This window comes from Lactuca saligna, chromosome 1 (genome assembly GCF_052625555.1).
Source record: "Lactuca saligna cultivar CGN05327 chromosome 1, ASM5262555v1, whole genome shotgun sequence".
Lineage (NCBI taxonomy): Eukaryota > Viridiplantae > Streptophyta > Magnoliopsida > Asterales > Asteraceae > Lactuca > Lactuca saligna.
The window spans coordinates 11,915,805-11,922,653 of record NC_136417.1 but is presented as its reverse complement, the minus strand read 5'-3'; the positions used below and the strand labels follow the sequence as shown (position 1 = coordinate 11,922,653).

Genomic DNA, 6,849 nt, shown 5'->3' with positions numbered 1-6,849 from the left:
AGGTGGTGGAGATTTCAAATAACTTTGATGCACCAAACATGCATAAAGATGCAGTGATGCTTCGACTTTAACCGGTCATATTGAAGGGTGAAGCTAAGGAATGGTTAAAATCACTTCCCTTTGGAGCAATCATGACATGGAATGATTTTAAGACTTAGTTCATAAATCAGCTTACCCCTCCTTCAAAAGTGGTGAAGCTTAAAGAAAGATACAAATATTTTAACAATTAGAAGGGGAGTCTTTATATGAAGCTTGGGAGCGTTAAAAGAGATTTTTACAACATGACTTCAATATGCAACACGAAATCTCAATATTTTATGATGGAGCTAATGTGTGCACTCGCCAACTTCTAGACTCCCAAGGGCCCATGACAAGGAAGGATCCGACAACAAATAAAGCTTTGATTGAAGAATTCGCTAAGCATTCAAGAGAGTATCACAACTCAAAGGAGGATTTAAGTAGAGGAAAGTCAAGTAAAGATGGAGGTCAAGATGCTATTAGTGCAGTAATTGCAAAGATTGATGGAATGGAAGAAAAGATCATAGAAATAGGTGGATCAATTTAAAGTTGATGCGGAGCTTATGGTGGACCCCATTCTACAAGGGATTAAGAATTTGAATATAAGAGAGATCGAGATACAAAATAAATTCAACAACTAAAGCATGATCTATACCAAATAGAACAAGTCCAATCCGAGACAATATCGGCTCTCGAGTCAATGAAATTTAGATTTTTGGAAGCTAGCAAAAGAAGACATGATGACACTGATACAACACTTAGAGATCAACAAACATCTAACAGGAGCATCTACATGCAAGTTGGGCAATTAATGAAGCTTGTTCAAGAAAAGCTATTGGATTCACCTTCAAAAATCAATCCAATCCCAATCTCTCAAGTTATGGTGATTTATAGAGAAGAAAATGAGGAATTGGAGCATATGGGGGGTCATTGATTCAATAGATTATAGTCCAAGAACTCACCCAAAGGAAAAGCAAAAGAATAAACAATTTGTGATTCTATCCAGTCGCCACGACGTGGAGGCCATAGTGCGACATACATGAGATAGCCTCCTTCCTGAACCGGGAGTCAACCACATACGCGAGATAACCCATACATCCATGCTGTAGATACTGATAAACCCTAGCAGCAGAATAAAAGGATGGTCCAACCCTGGTACACTCTCCATAAATAACTAGTTCTCCCCCACTTAGGGTTCGAACTATCAAACATTGTCTCTCGTAGTCAATCATCTGAACCTGCTCTAAAGCAGTGAACTCAGGATAGAACAAAGCCCTCTTTGTAAACATCTTGGTGATCTCTATCACCGTCTCAATCATCTGTCTCATATCTAAGTAATCATGAGCCAGTGTCTCCCTCTCCACTAGGGGAACATATCTCATACGGATCATCTTCGAGAACTACTCCCAAGAAACACCAACCCTCTGCTCAGGAGTGTACGATCCAGTCACCAATCCTTCCTCCATAACTGGTGAAGGTTGAGGGTGCATTTGACCTTCTGGTCACCTGGGAAAGAACATGTGAAAAAACAACCCTCCACATCAGACAACCACCTCATAGCCATAATTGGATCCTTACCCCCCATCGAACTGTGGGAGCTTCGTGTTGTCGAAGTCCCGGTACTAAAATGATCTCTCCACTCAAATCCCTGCTGTTGTGGTAGCTACAGTAGCATCAACATCAGTTAGTGTAACTTAATGATCATCAAATAACCCAATCATAGTAGCCTTGATTGTCCCAAATAACTGCGGAATAGAGCTCCAGACAGCAACAACTACCTCAGTAGTGATCAATTTACGAATGTCATTATCAGTCAGTGTCGATCTATCCTGGCCACCGGCTCCCAAACCAGAACCTCTAGTGAACACCATACTGGAAAAGAACCAATAAATGAAATAGAAAATGTCACCATTTAAACTATACAATCATCATAGAGATGCTAAACCCTCAGGGTTTGTGACTTCCTTGCTATGCATATGGGTCCTATGCTTCCAGTAGTATGGGCCAATACTACCTTCCACATCTACCCATATTTGTCTCAATGGATCATCACAAACTACTCAAAAACAAACTACGAATAGGATAAGCATACATCCTACCCTCACTCTCTCTCTCGAGTGGCTAATTATTCCTCATCTGGCCGGATACTCACATACTCACTCATGAAACTTCCACCAACCCCATAGCCGCTTGTGTATGCTAATCATACATAACGCTAGATCTCATAGATAGTCGAATACTTGATTCTACCCTGAGCCCTTTATCAAACAATAATAGGAAATAATTCCAAACCAAACATTCTTAAGCTATAGAATCTTAGTTATGTACAACTATGATGCACACACTAAGCAAATATAGTAATGATGTCAATTTCATATAATATATCAAAAGTCCTCCTAGGCTATCAAACATCGTACATTAGCCAATTCTATCATGCAATCCATGAAGATCCATAGGCTATCACTAACATGCAGTTCTATCATAATAATCAATAACAAATAATAGTATGGTAACTTGGGGTATACTTGCTTGCTCTCACTGATCGTATACATCTCGTCCTTCTTTGGTTACTTTTGAAACCAATTTTGAAAAAATTTATAGATCCTTAGTTTGAGTCTGGATTCACACGAATGTTCATCCAATTCTCTTAAACCAGGGCTCTAATACCAACTTGTCACATCCAAAAAAATCTAGGTAAAAAAAAATCATTTTTAAATCAAGTGATGTCATTATTTTCAAACAAAATACCAAACCAAGCCAATCATTTACAAAACATTGTACTCAAACATAAAAATCATATATCAGAGTGTCCTAAATCATTATCAACAAAACCAAGAGGATGTACACAAATAATCATATAACTAGTCAACAGACTAACATGCAGATCTACAAATCACTATTTCATAGCAACATCAAATATACCAGGACTCAGTACTAATAGATCAATACATCATAGCAACATCCTCTAAACCAGGATACATAACCTAGTGGGCCAACATTGATGCCTTCGACCCACAAGTACAGTAAGCAAAACTCACCTCTTAGTCTAAACAGATAGCTGAATAGGTCACTGCTCTGAATATCAGCTCTACTAGTCACTTTTGCATCAAATAGTGACAAAGCTCAACTACAACTCAAAATACCCAAAATATCCTTAGGTCAAACTTGGTCGAATCCTGGTCAAGGTCAAAATTCAAAGGAATCATTGTTTCGACTCAACTGAGTATGTTGGGCGTACTCAGCTTGTACGCGGGGCGTACTAGTAACTTAACCAAAATGCATCTTTGGTATGCCCAGGGTAGGTGTCAACCAACCATCTTCACTAATAAGTGCTTATTCCATCAAGCACTTTCGTCTAAAAATCCAAATCTAGCCCACGAATGATGTCCTTAACCATAAAGTTTCCAACTTTATGGTCTTGCATGGCTATTAAGTGCTAAATACCAAAAACCCTAACTTCTTAACTCATTAGGACATACTAGTTCATGCATGGAAGGAAACTAAGGTCCAAGATTATATTTTTATGCTTCTAAACAATACAAAACATCTTAAAGGACACCCCATACAAATTAGAGTAACCCATACTCATAATACCAAGTATATGGGACTAAAAAGAACACATATCCATGGCTACACAAGATCTAAGTAAAACGTCATCAAGATCAAAGTTTTTTACCTCCAAATGGTGTCAAACGGTGATGTGATTCTGGATCTAAGGTGCTTCATTTTTCTAAGATGGTTTCCTCTTCCTTCTTCCTCCTTCAAGAACACCAAAATACACAATCAAGGTCAAGATTGCTTCACTCAACAGATTAGGGTTAGCTAGGGTCGAGTTGGATGTTGGAGGTTGATGAATGAAAGGGTTTTGAGGCCATAATGAGGTTTAAATAGGGTCCAATCCCTTAAAATTAGGGTTTGCACCCTGGCCACGTACGCCTAGTGTACACAACGTACGCCCAACTTAAACATGCAGTCCCCAAATTTACAAAAATGCCATTTGGGACCAAAATGCAAACAATTATCATATCAAGGGCATAAATGAAAAATACATGGAAATCGAGGTGTTACAGGTTACACAATAACATACAATTTGTTGGTTACAAGATCGTAGCCCTATATATATATATATATATATATATATATATATATATATATATATATATACACACACACACACACACACATACATCTATACATACATATGCGGATTTTGGGAAGCTGCAATCATAAAATTTCGCACATTTTTGAACAAAGGGGAGGCATATGCAATCACAATATGCTTAGTAGCAAGTGGACTACAATTAATAAGACGTGCACCAAGTTTAATTCGATCTACAACGAACTTTCTTCGCATAAGCAAAGTGGTACGAATGATTTCGACGTGTTTAGAGCTGCGACGGAGCAATATCACGTCAAAATAGGTTACGTTTTCAAGTATGACAAAATTTGGAAGATTTTGAGAAATGATGCAAAATGACTTAAGCGCCAACATCATCGGAGGTGCAATCAAAGAGCTCTCGTTGTTCGGGTTAGGTTGATGTTTCCGACGCACGAACGGACATCGATCTCAACACCAACACCGATGAGTTTCCATACGACATCAAAGAGATTTCCCCGCTACGAGGACCGATAGGGCGCGACAAAGCGAAGAGCTCAACGACATGCGAAGGAAAGTGAAAATAGGCTTTGAGAGCACGTGGAAATGAAAGAAAATTTTGACGCCCACAACGCAATCGCAATTAAAAAATATGAATTGCAACGTGAACATTTGGAGTTCTTTCGTCAGCTAGCGGAGGAAGATAGAATGACAAAGAATTTGACAATTCTTCAGAAAAGCGAAGAAAATATGGCACTAAGACAAATGAAGTGCTCCGAAAAATGATGGACAAGATCGAGAAGATTTGGACAATGGCTAGTATATTGTTTTTATGTTTTTTAAATTTAGAACTATTGTATTTTCTCCATTCAATGTTTTTTTTTTTTTTTTTTTTTTTGTAATGTCGCTTTTTAGTTTATGATTTAATTAAATTATGTGTTGTTAATAAAATCAAGAAGAAATATTTGGACAGCGTTATTTTTAATTTATGATTCAATTAAATTATGTGTTGTTAATTTGTATGTTTTTATAATATTATGACATAAAAAAATAAATAAATAAAACATTAGGAAAAATAGAAAGTAAAAAATCGGAAAATATAAAAAAGAAATAGAAAATAAAAAGTGTTATAAAATGTTATTTGATATTGTTCATTTCTATATTTTGTGTTATAACATCATATAAATTAACAAGCTTAAATAAATTTGTTGAAATATTATAAGATTTATTAGTTTTTTAAATTTAAATATTTTCTTAATAAATTATAAAAAGGTTGTTCGAAAGTCTTAGATCTATTCTTATGATATTTTTTAGTTCAACTGCTTTATTAATTAAATGAATCTCTTAGAAAGATGTTATGGGCCGTTAATGCCCAGGGACAATGGGCTTATTTACAGACCCAGGCTCTACGTCTAAGACGCTGTTTGCTAATCATCTATAAAATTTAGGAATAGCGTACACCCTTCATCAACTTAGTGTTCCAATCATAACACCAAAAATTATACTATATATTTATATTTTCTTTTCTGGAGAACTTACACTAAAGTCATTTCATTTCCAAGGCTACACGGGTAGTTTAACTAAAAACATATTCTAATGTTATAAATTAATTCAAATAACATATTTATAATTATAAATATAAAAAAATTAAACGACATTTTTTTGGATGTCTATATAAATCAAAATTCTTACACATTCCAATGTTCCATCATCATAAAGTGTTGGTATTAAAAATAAAAAGTCATTTCATTTAAAAGATGCAGAAAAGCTAAAAAGTACAACTGAAAGTCCATAAAGTGCTCGTATTAAAAATAAAAAATGATCCGTTATGATGTAAATTATTGAGTACAATAACGAGGCAAGCATATATGATCAAACTATCGTAGATATTTCAAAACTGAAGTAAAAATGTATTTAAGTATTGAACTTAAATCTAGATGCTTTTTAATAGTAAGGTATTATGGTGACATTGTATCCGACAATGGCATCAACTTGATTCATCGAATGCGTCTTAGCAATAGCAAAACCTCGAGCTAGACGGAAAACACCAGTTCCTCCCACCATCGGCATCTCTCTGACTTCATCCATGACAGGGTTCCGACCAACCACACTGACAGAGCTACCATTGTAGACCCCGGAGACGAAGTTGTATGTGAGGGTCATGAGGAGGCTTACCTCGTTTTCCTGGGAAGACATGGCATAGAGCCCTTGGGCTCGACCAATAAGGGTGGAGTTGATATCAGGTGTAGCAGTGAGTGCGTTGTCCATGATATAGATGGACCCAAACCCGAACATGGCACCCATGTTGGAGTCTGTGGCATTAATCGGTTGACCAGCAACACGCACTGCAGAGGGGTTTGGGCCGGTAGGAGTATCATGCATGTAAAATTGAATATGAGTTGTGTTTCGTTTTCTAGCCTCTGAAACAGAGGCAAGAAGAACCGCAACCAACATGAAGCAAAATAGTTTTGTGTATGCCATGTGTTAAAGCTAATGTTCTAAAGATTTGCTTCTTTTGATTTGGTGATGTGATATAACTTAAACCTCTAACCGGAAATAGGCTATTATATGCAAGTTTTTGTGTGGTGTACGGTGTAGGTTTGACAGTTGTGGCATCAATTAGTCAAAGTCAAAGTTAGATAATTTGATTGGGAAAAATATAGTCAAGAGATGGATCCACATGTGGAAAACAAATATACACCGTTAAAAGGAAGACAAAAACATGGAAATTTATG

General features: G+C 36.5%; 1 pseudogene; it reads right to left on the bottom strand.

Moving 5' to 3' along the window:
- Window positions 1–5,919: 5,919 nt before the first annotated feature.
- Window positions 5,920–6,639, bottom strand: LOC145048232 (dirigent protein 23 pseudogene; annotated as a pseudogene).
- Between the last annotated feature and the right edge of the window lie 210 nt (window positions 6,640–6,849).